General features: G+C 35.7%; 1 pseudogene; it reads left to right on the forward strand.

The window, feature by feature from the left end:
- The first annotated feature begins 16,496 nt into the window (after nt 1-16,496).
- LOC113920639 lies at nt 16,497-22,531 on the forward strand (annotated as a pseudogene).
- Nucleotides 22,532-23,367: the final 836 nt, after the last annotated feature.

Below are 23,367 nucleotides of genomic sequence, written 5' to 3' on the forward strand. Positions count from 1 at the left end.
ATTTTTGCTGTATAAATTAACTTTCACTTGGGATTAGGACACAGATTTTTGGGGGGGGTAGGGATCGTTATTTGGCTTACCACATCTGACTATTTAACTTTGATATTTTCATGCCCCATAGGAATTTCAATTAGAAAAATGTCATGTTTAATTTTAATATTCTTGTGGATTCTCCTATATATCTCAGTGGGTGGAACAACTTGCTCATGAGCATACCTGGTCATCATCTTATATTCTCGTTTCCCCACATCCAATAATTTTCTAAATCAGTTATTGCATTTTCCTAGAATATTTGCTGAACTCACCCCTTCTTTTAATTCTCATTGAGTTTGATTTTTTAATTGTTGTCGCATCTCTTGCTCATTTACCATGAGAAATTTGGCAGTCTTCCTGCCATCAGACTTACCGTTACCCAGTCATTTAAACTTCCAGTCATCTGAGTCATTTTTCCAAAAACTAATCTGATCGTTCACCTCTCTTCCCAACAGAAAATCTTAAGATAGGAAGTTGAATTGTGCAATAGCTTCCTATTGTTCATTGGAGAAAAGTAAAATGCCTGGAACTGGTTGGCAGGGCCTTGCCTAGACTGCACAGACTGGATTGACGGTGTAATTGAACTTGAAATTCCCCACTGGACTGAATGCTCCACCACCCAGACACCAGGACTCCTCCTGCTTCCTATGGAATTTCCAGTGACGAGCAGTCTGTGCCTCATTGGTTGGATAAAGGATTGAAGGGCTTTTAGGATCTGGTCTTTCTCTTTTAAGCTGTTCCTTTACCATTTACACACACACACACACATATACACAAATCCACAAAATCATGTTATACTGAATTAATTGTTATTTTGCAACAAATTTGCCATTGCTTTTCTGGTTCCTTTGTTTCTTTTCCTCCTTGACTTACTGGGGGTTTCTAGTAATTTCAGTCTGAAGTGTCACTTTCTAATTAAAAATAAGATAAAAAATGAGTATTAAAAAATATGCATCTGTTGTCTTGAAATGAGTCTGTGCCATCTGCCGGCAACCTCCTATCTTGTTGAATAAATGAACAATTATATTTGAACCTACAAATTCTAAATTAAACATTTCTAGTTCACTGTGTGTGTGTAATACTTAAGAATGCATGGCCAAGGAGTTCACATAGTTTGCAGGGAATTAAGGGTAGGACTTCGGTACTCATATTTGATTTCCATTGCTGCCATTAAAAACTTACAACAAACTTGGTGGCTTCAAACATCACAAATACATTGTCTCATAATTCTGTAGGCAGACTTCTGAGATGGAGAAACTGGTTTCTCTGCTGTGGGTTTTGCAAGGCGGAATCAAGGTAGCGGCTGGCTGTGCTCCTGTTGTAAGATGCTCCAGAGGCTCTGTCCCCAGGCTCATTCAGGTGGGTGGCTGAATTGCTGTGCTGTTAGAGGACCGAGGTTGCCTCCCGGACTGAGGTGCGCTTCCCAAGGCGGCATGCTTTTTCTTCCCAGGCTTCCCGTGTGCCCCTTTCCCCAAGGGCAGCTTCCTTCCCTGGGTGTCGCTCCTGCCTTCGGGAGCTGCATCTCCAGCTGATTCCTCTGCCCTCCTGTCTGCTTTTTAAAGGCACTTCTGACTATAGTAGGCCCACCCAGATTATTGAAAATAATCTCCCTATCTTGTGGTCAGGTGACTCGTAGCCCTAAATCCACCTGCAAAGTCCCTTCCCTTCTCCACTGTGCCTAGAGGAGTGTTCGAATAACACAGGCAAAGCAATCTTGTGGGGAGAGGAAGAGCTTTAGAATTCAGCCTGCACAGTACTGAAGAGGGATAAAGACATCGGAACCTATTATTACAGAGTGGCATCGAGAAATATTTGAAAGCTTCAGGACACCGTCTAGAAAAGTGAGGCAGGGGCTAGAGGCTATAGAAAGAAACAATGAGAGTTTTGTTAGATATTAAGGCCCGTTAAAATCTCCCTTTATATCTTTTATATTTTAACCTGGTTCATTTTTGCTTCTTTCCCCTTATCTCCTCTCCAGAATTAATAGTAAACTTGGTTTAAACTAAGATGGTCTCTTTGTTATCTTCATGAACTAATAAAAAACAGACAAGCCGAGGACTCGGATTCGGATCTGCTGCAGGCGCCAGCAGAAGAGGAGACCAGGTGGGAGCAGTATGTGTTGCGGGCTGAGGAGCAGAGAAGACACAGATTGTTTGCCTGAGGCCTGCAGGAACAAAGTGAAGCCTGAGAAGGCAGACCAGCCACGAAAGAATTATTCAAGATTAGGAGGCATATTTTGTTTTTAAGACTTAATTACCCCAAACCAAACATTTAAAGTGGTTATCGTGGTTCTTTAATATTTTTGATGTTCCGGTTTGTTTCCTCACAAGCCCACTGTATAGATGATCCAAAGAAATATGTAGTGGGCTTGATTTTTACAAAGACGAATGCATTTAGATAGCAATATGGCATATAACATTATTTTTAAAATATAGCCTGAAATTTGATATTTATATGTGAAAAGAGTACAATGTTCTTTAGTTTCTTTTTACACTCCGTTGAGATTTCTGAATTTTATAAATATTTATTGTAATAAGTGTGACAAGGAATACGTATTTTTTTAAGTTAAAATTGCTAAAAAATTGGGTGTGTGTTTTTTATTTTTATTTTTTTGCATTATTGGTAACATCTACTATTATTTTTCTTCTTCCTATTTCCTTTTATAATTTAATCTTTCATCAGTGAAAAGTATATCCGGAGGTTTTAAAATTTGCCACATGTTGCAGTATAAAAATGAATGAGGCAGTCCCAGGCTTGAATACAATCAGTGCGTTGGGAAAAGATCCACAAAAAATATAAAATAAAATAAATTCACTGAGTATAGAAAATGTTACAAATGGGGAAATTTCTGAAAGTCAGCATGAAAACATAAGTTTTAGTATGTAAAGTAATCACTTCCTATCAGGACTAGCTTGTGAAGAGGGTTTATTTTGTAGCTCACCTCTCAAAGGATGATTTAATCTACATGTTTTTGGGGTTGAATTTTGACACATTCTATGTGGAGAGATTCATTCTGATACCAGATACTTCATTTCTGCAGCAATCAAGTAGTTTTGCACTGGAAGAGGGAAGGGAGACTTCTTGATGTAGCTTACTTACCCACTGATCAGGAGAATCCGGTTGTCTGAGGGAGACCTTTTTTCAGAGTCTATTCTATTTTTCTTCTCATGATAAGGATAGCCACAAAATAGATTAGCTGGACCACCCTACCCGTCATCTACATTAACCTGAATCTACACTCTTCCAAATAAATAATATAAATCAAAGGTGTTCTGATTTTTGTGCAAACATGGATTTATATAAAAGAGGTGATTTTCTCTCCCTACCATGACACTCCGACATGCGTAGTCCAAATTGACATAATGCTTTCACGCAAACCACTTCCCTGGGCCTTCTGGCCCTTTTAATCATATTCTCTTCCATTAGAGAAATTCTGGATTAGCCACTACCATTATGGAAGACTGAACAATGTTGCCAGGACAAGGTGGAATGACCCTGAGTTTATTATCAGTGAGGACACCTCAGTTTGGAGTTACACTGACATACCAAGTGCCAAACTGTTAATGCTCTTATACATTATTTTACTCTTCTTAAATGGGGCAGGGGGAGGATGCAGTAAAATACTACAAAGAAAAGTATAATTTTACAAGAATCAAAAAACATGTTCCTAGTTATAACTGCAATGATGATTAACCATGATGCAGTTATGGTCATTCTCCAGTTATAATTTCATTCTCCAGTTATAAAGCAGGTGATAGTTAAGTAACTCCCATTAGAACATGATATGTGTAGGTCTGTTTGTATGTGCAGATGCATCGTCTTCTACCTGCAGTAATTCCAAATTCTCATTGTGTTCCGTCATTTCCAAGGTTTTTTTTTTTCCAATTTCATATGACAAAAATATTTTCTTACATTACTAATTCTGTGAAAAAGTTTACTATTATAAATTGCACACCATAAAATAAATATTAAACCATAAAAATAACTAGAATTATATTTTGCACACATAAAATGAAGATCACAGGAAATACTTTGGCAAAATTTTGCAAAATAACTACAATAAATGAACACACTCAAAAATGCATTGATTACTTCACCTTCCCTTTCAATGCAAAATAAAATTTATACAATTGATCCTAAAGTGTCAATGATCATCTTAGAAAATTCCCAACCTGGAGAAAAATCATGAAATATCATGGAGTGTTTCATCCATCAACTGCTTTTGAAATATGCATCTATTGGGCGCCTGGGTGGCTCAGTTGGTTAAGCACCGCATTCGGCTCAGGTCATGATCCTGGAGTCCCGGGATCGAGTCCCACATCAGGCTCCCTGCTCAGCAGGGAGTCTGCTTCTCCCTCTGACCTTCCTCTCTCTCATGCTCTCTACCATTCTCTTTCTCTCTCAATAAAAAAAATCTTAAAATATGAAATATGCATCTATTATCAAAATCATCAAGTTGGACCAATCATTCAAAATGAAGTTCTTGAATAAAATCATTTTTGAGTGATGTTACTCTAAGAACACTGACGTTCTTAACACTGAACCCCTTGAAAATGACTAGGGAACAAAATGAGAATTATTTCCATAATAATTTATGATACAAATTCTATAATTTAAATGATACTATCACTCTGTCAAATGAATTGTTCCATCAAGAACTGAAGGGAATTTTATCATAAAAATACAAATGAATACATATCCCAAAGAGAAACCCGAACTAAACCCACAGTCAATGCATATGAACAAGAATCATTATTTTCTAAGATATACATATATATGTATTATATGTATATAATACATATATATGGGAGAGAAGTGAATTTGTAATATTCTTTTGAGGTTAATGACAGTGGGAAGAGAGAGTGGCATTTTCTAACTTTTATTTTTCTCACACCTGTTTATTCAGATGGATGATTTTAAAAGTAATACAAATCAAGTTTTTCAGAATGGTTTCTTAGACCAGTTTTTCCAAGTAAAAATATTTATTAAGACATTCAGGAATAGGTTAAGAGACATATCATTTTTTTCTCTTTATCATTATGGCAATAAGATATGAGAAAGAAGGGATATTTAGATTATAAGAGATATATTTATTTATTTATTTATTTATTTATTTATTTATTTAAAAGATTTTATTTATTTATTTGAGAGAGAGAGAGAGAGAGAGAGAGAGAGAAAGAGAGATAGAGAGCACGAGAGGGAAGAGGGTCAGAGGGAGAAGCAGACTCCCCACTGAGCGGGGAGCCCGATGCGGGACTCGATCCCGGGACTCCAGGATCATGACCTGAGCCGAAGGCAGTCGCTTAACCAACTGAGCCACCCAGGCACCCATAAGAGATATATTTAAAAACCTGAAACCTGAAACAGAATTTCTACAAGGTATGGAGTGGCCTGGAAGAAAATACACTTGACCTTTTCTCTTGTTTTGGGTCTGAGCCTGCGATCGAAGGCATTTTTTACTTGTCTGAGGGCAGAATGGCCTTGGTCTACATCTCCCCTTTGCATCCTGAGACACTATACACTGCCTTTCCACACGGGGCTTATTGTAACACCTGCCCTCACGATGTTTTGAGAGGGGACAGAAGAAAATTCCATCTCTCACTCACGTCTCACATACTTTCATGTGTGAGTGGTAGGTATTATGAGGAATATATACTAGCACCTAGATTATCAACCAGCCATTCCAGAAGTCCAGAAACAACCGGAAATTTAATGAATGTTATAGTCAGAGAGGGTTCATGTCACAATTTGTTAGAGAGTTTGGAGGGTAACAAGCAGGAATGATTTTGAGAAACTATAAATTTTTACGAGGAACAACACAACTGTTTTGAGCGCTTTGTTTCCCCGAATCATGTTAAGGGGGGATCTCAGGCTGTCGTCCTGAGCCAGCAGGTATTCAAGGCTCAATAAAAGATCCCCATTTTTTCTGAATCTCACAGGCATAATGATTGTCTTTGCTCTGTAGATAGAAGCTAAGTGTACAGCTCTAGATCGACTTCTTCAACAGCAGGCAAAAGTAGGTGGTGATCTGTAAATATTTTAAGGGGATTTTACTGTGTACATTAAGATACATACCTTTATTTTTTTATTTGCATCAGTAGAAGAATAAAATAACATATGTGATGTATCAGATGGGTAAAAGAAAGAAAACAGTCTAAGTATTTTAGGTAGGAAGGGATTTCATCTAGGGTGTTTACAAAATAGATGGGAGAACGGAAAAGCAGGCTTTATAATGAGGTTCCTGCAAGAACATTACAGAAGGGAGTGAACCATACTGCATCTCAGTTTGCTGACATGGGGCTAAACCAGAAGGAGAAAATCCGCACTGCTGCCATAGCTACCCCTCACACCCAGGAGACAAAACTAGAGTGGAAGGAGGTCCCAGGGATGACTCAGACTCCCATGTCCTTGCTTGCCACCAGCATCATTCAAGTCCCACTGTAAAGTGACCTATAACTAATTTTTGTTTCCAAGTCTCAAAAAATTATATGAAATGCTTAGTTGAAATCCCTAGGTGCAAGAGTTTGGGCAATAAAGTTTCTCATCTTCGAGCATTCTCAACTAAGTGAGATAGAGCATGAAAGTGGATGGAGCCCATGCAGAAAACCCAGCACATAACCGTATGACTTGGTAAACATTAATGTGCACAAATAATCCCATTAAAAAAATGATGTAATGTTTCTGTCAGCATGGCAGATTCAGTTTATTTGAATCTTGCAAATTTTTAAAAAGTCATAAATTGTTTTGATATTGCTATTCAAAATTATATTATCAAGTACTAGTCAGATATCCTAATATAACTGATTATAGATCTACAGACATTTGTCAATTCTTGAATATTTAAATTTTATAGATTTCTTAGTTGTCCACAGTATCTCTTAAATACAAGTAGATTTAAATAATAAAATGTCTCATGATTTGGTGTTAGTTACTAAAGTCTCCGAGCCTCATTTTACTCTTCTGTGAAGCAGAGATAGTATGAATTGAATGCTCAGAAGTTTAAACAAAATAATACATTACAAAGCTTAGGAAAGGACTTCTATATGGTAAGCATTCAAATATTAACTATAATGATGAGAAGATGGCCACGATTATGACTGATGATGGAGAAATCAGAGAAGACTCTCACTGAAATACCTCCAACATCTGTGCATGAAAAAAAAAAAAGTGCTTTCATGTTATTTTGTATAGGAGTAATATATTGATTCAGTGAATATTTAATAGTAGTATTTTTCTCTATAACACTTAGGACATTACCAGCATCACAGAGATCATTTGTCTTTATATTTCCTTGGATGCTGGAAATTCAAACATGTTATCAGGTTACATGTTTTGTATTTATTTCCTTAATTTTGTCAGGTGCTAAATGAGCATTTTCCCCCAATGCCTGAGATCTATCTTGAGTTTATTACTATATATCTACCCAAGTAGATAGCATATATTATTATACATACTCTCTATATTTATATATATCTGTGTATATATTCTATACTTGATTATTATAATTATTGTATTTTGTCATACAATTATAGATTATATATAATAGATTATATCTATATATATAATATATATATAGATTATATATAAATATATAATATACATCAGTGGATATATTATCTAATCATTTTTATATTCTCTTTAATTTTATTATCTCTATTTTTTCTCAATCGTATGATATTTTCAAATATGCTTTTTCCTTAAGAATAGTTTAGAATTAAAGATATTTTACAAAATTAGCACAGAATTCTTGTATATCCCATACCCAGGTTCTCCTCTTGTTAAGATCTTACATTACTACGATATATTCAACACAACTAACGAAAAAAATGATGATGCATTATTATTATTAGCTAGAGTTCATACTTTATTCCTATATCCTTAATTTTTAGTTAATATATATTTTTATTTTCTAGAACTCCATCTAGAATATCATATTGCCTTTAGTCATCACCTCAGTTTTAGTTTTGATAGTTTCTCAGACTTTCTTTTTTTTAAAGAACTTTGACCGTTTTGATGAGTACCAGTCAGGTATTTTGTATAATTTCCCTTAGTTCAAGTTTGTCTGAGGTCTTTCTAATAGACTGCGGTTTGGGGTTTTTATGGGGAAGACAGAGAGTAAAAGAACTAGTCTCATCAAATACTATCCAGAGTAAATACCATGCACATGACTTATGACTGTTGATGTTGATCTTGGCCACCTAGCTGAGGTAATATTTGCCAGGATGTATACTGTAAAGTTATTCATTATCCACCCTTTCCCTCCAGTCCTCTTTGGGAGGAAGTGACATAATAAATGGGGAGTTATGTTCTACTTTCTTGAAAGTATATATATAAATCATTTAGAATTCTGAATGGGAGTTTTGTCTATCCTTCCTCATTTATTAACTTATTAATCATTTATATCAGAATGGACCTGTAGATACTAATTTTGGATTTAGTTTATAATTCAGTATTACTTTATTTATTATGTCGCTTAACTTCTTCTAGCTTTGGCCTTTGGAAGCTCTTTTAATTGGACACTGTGCCCCTTTGACGTATTTACATCAGTTAGATTATTTATTTATTTATTTATTTATTTATTTTTTTAAAGATTTTATTTATTTGAGAGAGAAAGAGAATGAGAGATAGAGAGCACGAAAGGGAAGAGGGTCAGAGGGAGAAGCAGACTCCCTGCTGAGCAGGGAGCCCGATGTGGGACTCGATCCCGGGACTTCAGGATCATGACCTGAGCCGAAGGCAGTCCCTTAACAAACTGAGCCACCCAGGTGCCCTCAGTTAGATTTTTTAACACATTTTTACCTTCAGGCATACAGGAAACTCCAGGCTCAGCTCGTATATTTCCCGGCCCAATCTTAGAATCTGTAATTTCCCCAGGGATCCCTAGTTCTCTTACTGGGCAATAGTATTTGAAAACAAGATCTGAGTATCTGAGTGTTAGGTGTACTTGTTCTTAGAGGGCCAATGCTTCTAGGCTCTCAGCAAACAGCAGTTGGAAATGTGGATGTGTGTGTGTGGGTATAACTCAGTTTCATAATTATTCATCTGGATCTATATTGAGCTAAACATGAGTTCATACTCATGTGTCCACCTCCAGTCCACCATCACAGGGCTCATTCTAGCCTCCTCAACCCAGCTTATCCATAACTTTCCACTCCAACAGTGAGAAAGCTAACTCTCACCAGCCACCATCCATTTACTTATTTGTTCAATCCCAGTACACAAGTGTAGTGGCTCAGAACTGTTAACCTGTCCCACTGAGAAACAACTTGGCCAACTAGAGTACACTGCCTGTCTAAGATGATTTTGTTTTTAGTCTTACAGTTTCCACTCATTTCCAAAACTGCTTAGGTCAGTAACATTTCCCCTTACCCCTTTCATGAAATTGTTTAATACTTAAAATATTGTTTTGTGGGTTTTTTTTTTTTTTTTGCATGTCTGTGTCCCATTGTGAGAATCACTCATCTCCCTAATACATTTTTTTTTTTAATTTCTATGCACTAAGTTTCACTCATTTTGCTATATCTTCCTATGGGTTTTGACAAATGCATAGTGTCATGTCCTCACCCTTACAGTATCATACAAAATAGCTTCATAGCCCTAAAATATGTTCTGTTTCACTATTCAGAGAGTTATAACTATCTGGAGAGAGTGTTTTGGGGGACCCCCACACCCATTCTGATTTCTTCAGTGGATATTAGGCTGCTGGCTTTCACAGCTACTTCACTATAAAGCTGTTGGTTTTCAAAACTCCCCCAAAACTGGGGAAAGTTAATGGTAATAATGCAAGTTAAAAGGCCAGAAACTTGCCATTCCTACTGACATTCAGATATATTTCTTAAATAACTTCTCAGATTTTTGTAAGCCTTTCATTAATTTCCAGAGTTTAAAAAAAATTATTTTGACATTTTTTCCAGGATTCATGTTGCTTTTATGGAAAATCAGATTTTTCTGAGATCCTTACTACACCATCAAGGAAGTGTTTCCTTTCCACTTCCCTTGAGATAGACACATAAGATGTTTCCCATGACTTCTAATATGATAAGGAAGCACTGGATGCCATTTTATCTTTACACAATTATAGGCATGATAGTAATTTATTTGAAATGGAATATTGGCTCAAAATGATTAAATATTATTTGTGCAGAAAACAGAATGAAGTGCTGATTGATAAACTTTGAAAATATTCTAAGTGAAAAAAACTAACACAAAAAGCACATATTACAGTATTCTGTTTATATGAGATACCCTGGATAGACAAATACGTAGACAGAATGTAAATTAGTAGTATTTAATGAAAAGAGAATATATCAAAGTAGCTGGAGAATAGTAAAACAGGAAAGCATGGAATAGATTAGGTTGAAGGAAAGGAAGGGCCCAGATCATGCAGTTCCTTTATAGCATTGGTGAGGAGCAATGGGAAAGCCATTAGTGATTTTAAGAGATAATTGATTTATATTAAGTGTGATGAATTGGGGCTTTGGAGATAGAAGAGGTTGTATGACAAATTAGTAGAGTATTTTAGTTGAGGCTAGAGGTGATAGGGACTTGGGATATGTTACTAGTAGTAAAGATGAAGATAAGCAAATGCATTTGAGATATGATTTGGAACTAGAAATGTCAAGATTTGTTTATGTGTAAGTTTCAGGACAAGATAAATAAAAGTCAGGATCACTGGACTGTGAAACTTGTTAAATACTAATACCTTTATCTGGAAAAAGTCTAACAGATATGGGTGGTAAATGTGGTAGCCAAATATCCATTTGAACTTAGGCTCGAAATGCCTGTGCAAAATTTAAATGGAGATGTCAAAAATATATTGGAATAAAGACCCAGGACTGAATCTTGAACCCACCAATACCTGGAGATGTTGAGACTAGGGGGATACATTAAGGAAAATGAATAGAAATAATTCAATAGAGCATCCAATGACTTCGGAGTGAAATCAGAAACTATTTCAAAACACAATAGGGAATCAATTATGTTAACACCAAATGAGTAGATCAACAAAATGATCAGAAAAAATGTCCTGGATATTGAAAATACAGTGATAAGCATGGAAAGGAAAAAATCGATAGCATGATGAAGATAGAAAGCAGAAATGGAATTAATTGAACATTTTATTTTATTTTTTTTAAAGGTCTTATTTATTTATTTGACAGAGAGAGAGAGACAGCGAGAGAGGGAACACAAGCAGGGGGAGTGGGAGAGGGAGAAGCAGGCTCCCGCTGAGCAGGGAGCCCGATGCGCGGCTCGATCCCAGGACCCCGGGACATGACCTGAGCCAAAGGCAGACGCTTAACAACTGAGCCACCCAGGCACCCCTGAACATTTTAAATTATAGTATTTTTAAATAAAGAATACAATTAAATTTAGATTAAATTCAATAAGTATAATCAGAAGAACACAAATCAATCCAAGAAAACCATTCTATATTAAATTTAGTGGACAAAGAGCAATTGCTTGAAATTAAATATCAAATATTGATAATCAAATAGGAGGTTCTGAAATACTTGAAGGTGCTTGAGTCCTATGTTTCCCTTAAGCAGTAATAAAGATTTCCCCTTAAATCTTCAATTAATTAATTGTTCAAAATTACATGCACACAAGATAAATTACAAAGGTTAATAATGTACGGCAACTTAAAGTTACAAAGCCAAAGAATAACAGAATAAACTGCTTCTACAAAACATTAAGGAGCCTTAAATTTTTCCACCTCAAATCTCAACAAATATTGTATAAACGGATATCAATTATTCTTTGTGTTATTTATTTCTTCTCAAAAAGAGATCTATAATGTGTAATATTGAGTTTATCGCCCCATTTAGTCTACTACTACTACTACTACTTATTATTATTATTATTATATATCTTTTAAGACACAGATACAGAGAATTAATCATAATCTGTATATGGCACAATATAGCACTGGTCTGCACAACCCCCTCATTTATTTTATTTATATATTTATTCATTCCATTTTATTCCCATTCACTACTACTATTCCCTACCTGCAACATAAGAAACCATTCCAATGTATTTGATGAGAATCATTTTACTTGTATGTGTTCTTATGTTTCATTTTGTCTTATGGTTTTAGATTTTAATATACAAAATAAAATGATAATGTGATATAGACTTTATTCTCTTTCTAATTTTGTTCATTAGGAACCATGATATTAAGCTCTACCCATGTTTACAATGCTCACCTTCTATGTTGCTACTAAATGCCACATCATTCAAAAGTGTGTATTTACCCAAGGCTACTTATTCATTCCACTACTTTTTTTCTTTTTCTTTTTTCTTTCTAAAGGTTTTATTTATTTATTTGACAGAGACACAGCGAGAGGGGGAACACAAGGGGGGAGTGGGAGAGAGAGAAGCAGGCTTCCCGCTGAGCAGAGAGCCCGATGCGGGGCTCGATCCCAGGACACTGGGATCATGACCTGAGCCGAAGGCAGACGCTTAACGACTGAGCCACATAGGCGCCCCTATTCATTCCACTACTGATGAGTATCTCCACTGCCTCTACAACCAACAAACAGAACAAGAGTGAACATTCTAGTAAATTTGCCTTTAGAGACTTACATAAGACTTTATTCTGGATATTTACTTGGGAAGAATGCTGGGGTATATAACGAATATATTTAATTTTACTTATTACCACCATTCTTCCCTACAGGATATCGGCATTAGTCTACATTCATTTCAGCAAGCAATGGGGATTCTGTATCGTATATTTTCACCAAAATTTATTACATTATGAAATTTTACTTTTTACCATTCTGGTATATATTAAAGCTTCTATAATTTATACAAAGCATTCTTTTTCCTGACAGTAAGTGAAGTCTGTTACTCAAAATATATTCAGAAAAAAAAAACAACCCACAAGCTTCAGTATGGATACTAAAAGCCATTTAGAAGCCACACATATTCTACTGAAAAAAAAAATTGTAGATTTTAAAAGGATGCAAAACATACAAAATAATTTATTGAGCACTTAAAATGAATCAGACATTACTTTATATACTGAGAAATAGTAGTGATAACAACAATCAAAACAAATAAACCAAACAAAAACTTGTCATGAACCTTTGAACAATAAGCATTTCTATTGCTCATGAGTCTATGCATCATCTGGGTACCTTTTCCAATTTTGGCTGGACTCACCCATGTGTCTGCATTTGGCTGTGGATCAAGGAAGCAACTCTGGTAAATTTGTCTGGGGTTTTTGTTTTTGTATTTCACACATTTGGGGCTTGGCTGGCTGCAGGCTGGTCTAGAATGTCCTTGGCTAGGACAAATAGGTTCTTCTCCAAATGATCTCTTATTTTCCATCAGTCTAGATTAATTTCTTCTTATAAGGGAGGCAGGTACCCAAAAGAAATGATAGAAGTGGGCAAGGCACATAAGGAATGGCCTCAAAATTTGCACACCATCAGGCGCCTGGGTGGCTCAGTAGGTTAAGCGTCTGTCTGCCTTTGGCTCAGGTCATGATCTCAGGTCCCTGGGATCAACCCCCACATGCTAGGCTCCCTGCTTCTCCCTCTTCCTCTGCCCCTCCCCATCCGTTCATGCTCTGTCTCTTTCTTTCTTTCTCAAATAAATAAAATCTTTAAAAAAAAGTTGCACACCATCACTCTGTACACATTTTATTAAGCGAAAGGAAAGCACAGGATCAGTCCAGATGCAAGGCATAGAGAAATAAGTTTTACTTTTTAAAAAAGCATGGATACAAGGTTGAATGGAAAATTGGGATCATTTTGCAATCAAAATGAACACAAACACAAGTAATACATTTGAAGGACCACAGTATATTCTATGGGGGAGGAATAAGAGTTCAAAAGTTAACAGATACTTGATGGCATAGAACTTGTGGGCTATTGTGATACATTAGGCTTTTAATTGGGGTGAAAAGGAAAACCACTGGAAGATTTTGAACAAAAGAGTGATATCCTAGGGGTGCCTGGGTGGCTCAGCCTCTTAAACATCTGCCTTGGGCTCCGATCCTCATCCCAGGGTTCTGGGGCTCTCTGCTCAGCGGGGAGTCTGCTTCCTCCTCTCCCTCTGCCCCTCCCCCTTGTTCTTGCTCTCTCTCTCTCTCTCTCCCCCCCACTCTCGAATAAATAAATAAAATGTTTAATTAAAAAAGAGTGATAGCCACATTGGGATAAGGAGGCAATTAAAAACACAAATCAGGCGCCTGGGTGGCTCAGTTGGTTAAGCGACTGCCTTCGGCTCGGGTCATGATCCCGGAGTCCCGCATCGGGCTCCCTGCTCGGCAGGGAGTCTGCTTCTCCCTCTGACCCTCTTCCCTCTCGTGCTCTCTGTCTCTCATTCTCTCTCTCTCAAATAAATAAATAAAATCTTTAAAAAAAAACAAAAACAAAAAAACACACAAATCTAGAGTTCAAAGGAAAGGTCAGAGCTGGGATACATATATAACCTGCTAAAACTGTAAATTGCATTTTTCATTTGTATTAAATATAAATTTTATTGAATATATTTATGCCATTATAATAGGTCATCAAATACTGAATTCTGATTTGTGTAAAAATTTGTCGGAAAGCTATCATTTACAAATTTGATAAACCTGGTTTCTCTATACCCAAGTTTAGCAGAGAAGAAATGAACTCTATGATTTCCTTTTCCCATTCCACACATCAGTGCTTTGTAGAAACCAACAAATTTTAGTTTGGGTCCCTTTATGCTGTGTCATCATCTAATTTATTCGAATGTTGCCTCTTCTGGTACTTCCATGACTCTCCTTCAGAGCTGGACCACTTTTCATTTACATGAATGTTAAAGGTTCCAACCGATGAAGTGTTTTACTTTTAGTAAAAGGAGACATATGTATAAATAATTAAATAAATGCATGCAATTGTGGGACAGTGATGTGGAACTTAAAAAAGAAAAACAATGGCTTACTTCCAAAAGGAAAGGTATATGGTTGCGGTATTTTTATATTTCTAAGAAGCTGACACAACTGGTCCAACTATGAGAAATTCCAATTAACTAGACATCTGTTGAAAACACAGCAGAACAACACACAATCTGTTTTAGATATTTTTGCCTAATGTGGCTGACAGTTTACTAAAACAAACAATATAGGAATAAAGTTAGTACTTTACTGACAATTAAGTATGAGTAGTTGATACTTTTAAGGAAAGGTAATTCAGAAAATCAATCATAAACAAGTAGATACTAAGAATTTAGAGGAGAATTTTAAGGAAAAAGCACAGAAAATAATAAAGAACTTCAGGAAAATATAGCATTCTGCTAATAACAAAAGGAATGATTTATTTAGTGTACAACATAAGAGAGTTGCAAAAAAATGAATCAATGTGATTATTAAAAGTAAGATAAAGATACTATAGAAAGAATATATATGTGTGTGTACAAAGAAGGCCTATCCCTTCTTTTCTAACCCTACTGTTTTATGTTTTACCTGTTTCATATTCTTGTCAGCCCCCAGAAAAATGTCTCTTTAAGATGTCCAACTCCTCCGTGAAACTGGATAGTTTTTATTATAAAGTTTTTCATGATTTATATTTAAGTTTTCAATCCATATATTTTAAACACTAATATTCTACTTCCTCTCTTTGTGGATGAAAATTATTTATTTTCTCATCACCTTATTTAATTTGACCTGTCATTTTCCATCATTTAAACCCTCTACTTTATCTTCATATTCTTCATTTTACAGACTAAATTCCTTTCTTCAAGGACATCCCCTTTATTAAAATATCTACTGACATAAATAACTCTCGATACACTATTAGTACACAAATCACAAACTGGTGAGGAGTAGTTTGAAATAAGGATGCTGACAGATTTGATTCATCTATACAGTTTTCTTATTCTATTAAAGCAAATCTGTAGATTGATAGATTTTTCTGTGTTAATAACAAATGTGATAGTACTTGGAGAAAAATACCTACATAACAAATGTAATCTAGTCTGACTTCAGTTTTTAATATTGGGTGCTGTATATTTTCAAGCTTCACTTTCCCTTCTCCCTTTCCCAGCCCGCTTTTGGACGGGCGGGGAACAAAGTCTACTTGCTCCCTCACTTGTTGTGAGGTTCAAACCCCAGAAACAAATGGGAAATAGGTGCCCACAACTGGAAAGGTTGTGTCCAGCCCCACGCTCTCCCCACAATAAAAACTCCAAGCCAATCTCCTTTCCCTGCTCCCACAAACCATTTCAGACTCATTCAGGAGGCTTACACTGCTCTCCCCCAGAGCTCTTATTTTGCAGTAGCAAAATAAACTTTTCCGTTCCTTCTTCTCTGTGTCTGGCTGGCATCATCATTTTTGACATACAAACCAGATTTTGAGTGGGTTCCATCCTGCTTCTGTAGAGCAAGCAAGGATCTGCTGAAACTAAGACAACGCTCCCTCAGTGTGATATCTGCATGGACGCTTCTGAGTCTTACTTAATACTCATGTGTTGATCTCAATGGACATTTCATTTTGCAGCAGACTACCTTAAAATACATGGTAGGTAACTTTTTAAATATTTTTTTACATTATATTTGTCATGATTTATTGAAAATGATCCATGAATTTTCTAATGACATCAAATGGAACCACGATCATTAACCAAAAAGTAGTGTGTGGGAGAGGGGATAGTGGTAGTTATTAAAATGACAAGAAGTTTGTTCCCTAGAAAAATTATGGTGTGATAGGTTCTAGCTTATTTTTTTCTTTAAAAATAAAAAGCCTAGCTCACTGAGAAAGGCCTAGTTTAAGTGTTATATAATATTTTAATCTGTAATTATCAGAACGGCAAATTTTAAAACATTGAAAGCTATCATAATTTGTTTAAAAATCAATATTTGGTATTTCAGTTCTGCAAAATAATAACAACTGTTTCAGAGAAGCACATAATTCCAAAGCCGGGAGAGAGTAACCCAATATTCTGATATTTTGAAGTGGTTAAGAAAGCAAGATATTTGAAGATTGGATATGTTTAAGCTCCAAGTAAATTTCTGGGGAAAAAAAAAGAAATTTCAGCATTACCTAATTATTCAGTTATTGCAAATATTTGCTTTTTATGAATTGTGGTATATTTATTTTATCCCTTGACAGAGATGGGATGAAATAAAAGTAATTACAAAAGAAAATATATTTGTATAAGAACAGAATGAAATATGGAACAAATAAAAAATTTTGTGATAGCCAGCATTATTATGAGAATGAATCAATGAATTAATACCTATAAAGGGTACAGAATAGTACCTGGCTCATAATAAACGTTCGGCGTTGCCTAATATAAATGACATTGTTATCGCTGTTACTGTAATAAATAAGGGAACAGGCATCAGAAACCTGTAAATCTGGTCGTACTGTTCAGTAAGATTTCAGTTGTGGGGATTGTCTTGCACATTTTCCGGACTTGTATTTCTTTATCCATTATACATATTTATTTAAATAAATGGGGAATTAAAGATGATTAACAATTCTAATTCATTTTTTTAAAGTTGTTTGCCAGCAAAATAGATCTTATAATAACTATCAATTACTTGTTAGCTCTCACACTTCTAACTTTTTTTCTCCTTTATTAAAGTACATCTTTAATTCTTAGATGATAAGATTGGCTTTGATAATTTTGCTGGAACCCCCGATTTGGAGGTAGTTAACAAATAAATCAAGGAAACATTCATTTCTCGCCCTGACCTTGTGTCATCAAAGTCCACACTAACAATCCCCACTCTTTTTTTTTTCATTTTCAGGTATTTTATTTAACTTTTATTTTATTATGTTATGTTAATCACCATACATTACATCATTAGTTTTTGATGTAGTGTTCCATGATTCATTGTTTGCATATAACACCCAGTGCTCCATTCAATACCTGCCCTCTTTAGTACCCATCACCAGCCCAACCCATCCCCCTCCCCTCTAGAACCCTCAGTTTGTTTCTCAGATATTTTCAGGTATTTTATTTTATTTTTGTTTGTTTGTTTTTGGATTCTAGATATTAGTGAGATCATTGATATTTGTCTTTTTCTCACTTATTTCACTTAGCATAATGCCCTCAGGGTCCATCTTGTTGTAGCAAATGGCAGGATTTCCTTCTATTTTATACCTGAATAGTAGTCTATTGTCAACCCCTGCTCTTAAATGCCTTGTAATTCAGTACATTAATATAACTAATTTTTTAAATTCATTTTTAACTAAAGTCTTATTTTAGGAAGATTCAAACTGTGCCCTGTGGCATGAATCTAAAATAGTCCTTCCGTTTTTTACCCTTCCACTTATATTCCTGTCTTCAAAAGAGAAAATTCAGTAAATAGATATGCGCAGTGTTTCCTACTTTCTGCTATTTTTTTAAAGATTTTTTTTAAGTAATCTCTACACCCCATATGAGGCTCGAACTTACAATCCGAAACAAGTCACATAGTCTACTGACTGAACCAGCCACGTGGCCCCCTACTTTCTGTGTTTCTGGTGGAAGCTCAACATCTCATACTGTAGGATTTTCTACCAGTATAACACAACCTCCAGCTGCATAGTTTACTGTTCTATTTATGAGACAATAAATGCAATTACAAAGATAATTATTTGTTTTAGAATAGTTTCCCACATTTTTTTTCTCATCAGTTGAGATAAGAATTTCAAAAAAGCACAACTAGAATAGATTAAGATACCCTGTATTTGTAAGTCAAATATTCAGCAAATTCAGAAATAAATTTGTGTAATGAATATCTAATCACTGAAAGCAAGCAAGAGTAACTGGTTGTATTCAAAAGCCTAGGATTACATAAAAACTTATGAAAAATGATTATGTCTGTGTCCAGTTCTGATTGTGTGTGTTCCCCCCACATTCGTATGTTGAAACCCTGACCCACAATGTGATGGTGTTTGAAAATAGGGCCTGTAGGACGTCATTAGTTTTGGATGATATTGTGAGAATGGGGCCCCCGTGATGAAACCAGCGTCATAGGATGAGAAAGAGGGGACGGAGTACCTTCTCTCCCTGCCACATAAAGATACAGCAAGAAGCAGTTGTTTACAAGCCAGGAAGATGTCCCTCACTGGGGAGGCAAATTGGCCAACACTCCAGAACTGTGAGAAATGGATCCCGGGCACCTGGGTGGCTCAGTCAGTTAAGCGACTGTCTTCGGCTCAGGTCATGATCCTGGAGGCCCCGGAATCCAGTCCCGCATTGGGCTCCTGGCTTTGCGGGGAGTCTGCTTCTCCCTCTGACCCTCCCCACTCTCATGTGTGCGCTCTCTCTCTCTCTCTCTCTCTCTCTCTCTGTCTCATTCTCAGTCTTCCAAAATAAATAAATAAATCTTTAAAAAAAAAAGAAAGAGATCCCTGTTTAAGCTACCCATTATACTGCATTGTATTATAGTGGCCAGAACTGATAAATGCCATATGGCAGGAGTAAATAACCCAAAAAGTAATGAAATACAATGTGGTTTTAATATATATTAATATCATAAATGAAAATGTGATGTTTTAATATCTCAACAATCAAAAAAATCAAAAAGAACAGGAAAAGGAAGATACACCACAATTTTACAAGACACCAAGTGAAAACTGTTAGCATGTATTGTGATATTTTACAATTAGTTTGTCAAAAGGAAAATATATGTATCAGATATTTCTAGGCTAGAATCAAGACTCAGGAATAACCAGAATGTGTGAAATTTTCTTGAATAACTACTGACTTTTCTTACAATAGTTTTCTGATTATAAGGTATATGATTATTGCAGCTATCTTAGAGAACATCAAAATATAAAAAGAAAGAGAAGTTATTATATTTTCTATACTTATTGAATTCCCTGATACACATATATACTTTAATAAATTCAAATTATGTTTAATATTGTATATATAAATCTGAAAATGTGCAAAATCATTTTCAAAAAAATCAACTAATTGACATAAAAACTGATATTTTATTAACTTCAATTTTTCATTTGTAATATTGAAAATAAGTTTCATGTAAATACAGTACCTTATAGTTTCTAGTATTTGTATTAACTATGTATTCTTGTCTCTCCAGCAGATAGGGAATATTATAAACAGTGGGGTTTTTTTGTTAAATTTAAAAAATTTTGCTTACATTAAGTGACATTTGCTTGCAAGCATATGACAATTTTTCTCGCATTTAACTTGTGTCTTTTAGAATTCTCTTTGTAGTATATTGTGTATGATTTCTAAATGTTGATTTGTCACGGAAAAATCTATTTTCTTAACGCCTTTCTGAGATTGCTTTTAACTTGATAATTTTATTGATTTGAAATAAATGTCAATGTTTGGCTATCTAATTTACTTTTTGAAGGTAATATTTTTTAAACATAAAAATAATGTATTTTTCCTACATATTTAGAAAGTATAAAAAGAAAATCAACCTCCCAGTAATTCTATAATCAAAAGAGAATCACTCTTAAGATATTTTTTCATTGGTGTGAAAGACTATTCTGTGACAATCATTTAGAATTTGAAGATTTTTTTTTATTTGACAGAGAGAGACACAGTGAGAAAGGGAACACAAGCAGGGGGAATGGGAGAGGGAGAAGCAGGCTTCCCCCAGAGCAGCGAGCCTGATGCTGGGATCCTGGGATCATGACCTGAGCCAAAGGCAGATGTGTAATGACTGAGTCACCCAGCACCCCAGAATTTGAAGATTTTTACTTAATACATAATGTAAGAGATTAGAGGAATTCTTTACTACTTAATTTTTTATTATTTTTATTTATTTTTACAGATTTTATTTATTTACTTGAAAGAGAGAGTGCCCACATGTGCTAGTGGGATGAATGGAGGGGGAGGGAGAGGGGCAAGCCGACTCTGCCCTGAGTTTTTTTATTTTTATTCATGTATATTTAAAGATTTTATTTATTTACTTGAGAGAGAGAGTGCCTACATGTGTGAGTGGGGAAGAACGGAGGGGGAGGGAGAGGGACAAGCAGACTCTACCCTGATACAGAGCCCTGTGCAGGCTGCCATTGTTCCCAAGATCCTGAGTTCATGACCTGAGCCAATATCAAGAGTCTGATGCTCACTCAACATAGGGAGCCCCTTGGGCACCCCACTACTTAATCTGCAATAGCTTTATATTACTTCATTATGTGGGTATTTCACAATATATTAGGTCTTTATTTTTTAAATAGTCTCTATTACAGAGAAAAGGGGAAAAATAATACCTTTAAGAAATCACGCTTCTCAACTTTGCAGAACGCTCGGTGAGAGGCGGAGGAGTGGCAGCTGCGCGAGCTGCACCCAGCAACACGCTCCTTCCCGCTCCCCCACACCGGCCTTGGCCTGCTCACCGGCTGTAGAAAATGTTGAAGGAAACCACTTACTTTGATGTTTTGGGGTTCAACCCCAGTGCCACCCAAGAGGAATTGAAAAAGGCCTACAGGAAACTGGCCTTGAAGTACCACCTGATAAGAATCCAAATGAAGGAGAGAAGTTTAAACAGATTTCTCAAGTTTAGGAAGTACTCTCTGATGCAAAGAAAAGGGAATTATATGACAAAGGAGGAGAACAGACAATTAAAGAAGGTGGAGCTGGTGGTGGTTTTGGCTCCCCCATGGACATCTTTATGTTTTTTGGCGGAGGAGGAAGGATGCAGAGAGAAAGGAGAGTTAAAAATGTTGTGCATCAGCTCTCAGTAACCTTAGAAGATTTATATATTGGTGCAAGAAGAAAACTAATTCTGTAAAAGAATGTGATTTGCGATAAATGTGAAGGCCGAGGTTGTAAGAAGGGGGCAGTTGAATGTTGTCCCAATTGCGGAGGTACTGGAATGCAAATAAGAATTCATCAGATGGGACCTGGAATGGTTCAGCAAATTCAGTCTGTGGGCATGGAGTGCCAGGGCCGTGGGGAACGGATCAGTCCCAAAGATAGATGTAAAAGCTGCAATGGGAGGAAGATAGTTTGAGAGAAGATTCTAGAAGTTCATACTGACAAAGGCGTGAAGGATGGCCAGAAGATAACATTCCATGGTGAAGGAGACCAAGAACAAGACTGGAACCAGGAGATACTATCACTGTTTTAGATCAGAAGGACCACGCTGTTTTTACTTGGTGAGGAGAAGATCTTTTCATGTGTATGGCCATACAGCTGGATGAAGCACTGTGCGGCTTTCAAAAGCCAATATCTACTCTTGACAACTGAACCATCATCATCACCTATCACCCAGGTTAAATTGTCAAGCATGGAGATATCAAACAAGTGCTAAGTGAAGGCATGCCAATTTATCATAGACCATATGAGAAGAGTTGCCTAGTCATCGAATTTAAGGTAAACTTTCCTGAGAATGGCTTTCTTTCTCCTGATAAACTCTCTTTGCTGGAAAAACTGCTACCTGACAGGGGAAGTAGAAGAGACTGATGAAATGGACCAGGTAGAACTGGTGGACTTTGATCTAAATCAGGAAAGACGGCGCCATTACAATGGGGAAGCCTATGAGAATGATGAACATCATCCCAGGGGTGGTGTTCAGTGTCAGACCTCTTAATGGGGCCAGTGAGTAATGCTGCTGGCATTTTATATGCAGTAGTGAATGAGTGAAGGACTATAATCATAGCTCACTACTTGCTATTGTTTTTGTTTTAATATTCAACTATAGTAGTATTTAAAAATTAAATGAAGAGTAAATTCAAATATAAAAGCAAAAAAAAAAGAAATCACGCTTCTCTATATTGATTTTAAATAAATTCCTAAAACTAGAATTTTTAGTAGAAAAGTAGAAAGTCCTCTTAAAAATTTTAATTTATGTTAACAAAAACATAACAGTTTACATTTCTACCAATAATCTAGAAATCGGTCTCTTCAGCCACTTCTTTTATTTATTTGTTCCATGGACCATATTTTTCACCTTTATTTTCTCAATATATTTGAAATATATATACCCCATTCTGAATTCTAATATTAATTACTTTACCTTTTATTTCCTTAGATACCAAAGGTAACCACAATATAATAAATATTAATTACCTCTGTATAAAGCAAACATTTGGTTTATTTCTTCTTCTGGTCCAATTTTCTCATCTGGTCATGGCAATATGTTGTGAGAAAAGTAATTCTGTATTGCAAAAAAATACATTATGTCTTTTATTTTACTATTATATCCCACTTTTACCTTTCATGAAATAATTATTAAGCAATTTTAAACATTTGTTATCTAAGCTCACCATGATGCTATAATAATAAAAACTGTAATCACAAGTTCTATATAAAGTCCTACTATAGGTGTGGTGGTGCCTGGTTGGCTCAATTCAGTAGAGTATGAGACTCTTGATATGGGGGTGAAATTTCGAACCCCATGTTGGGTGTAGAGATTACTTAAAAATAAAATCTTAAAAA

This window comes from Zalophus californianus, chromosome 3 (assembly GCF_009762305.2).
Source record: "Zalophus californianus isolate mZalCal1 chromosome 3, mZalCal1.pri.v2, whole genome shotgun sequence".
In the NCBI taxonomy this organism is placed as follows: Eukaryota; Metazoa; Chordata; class Mammalia; order Carnivora; family Otariidae; genus Zalophus; species Zalophus californianus.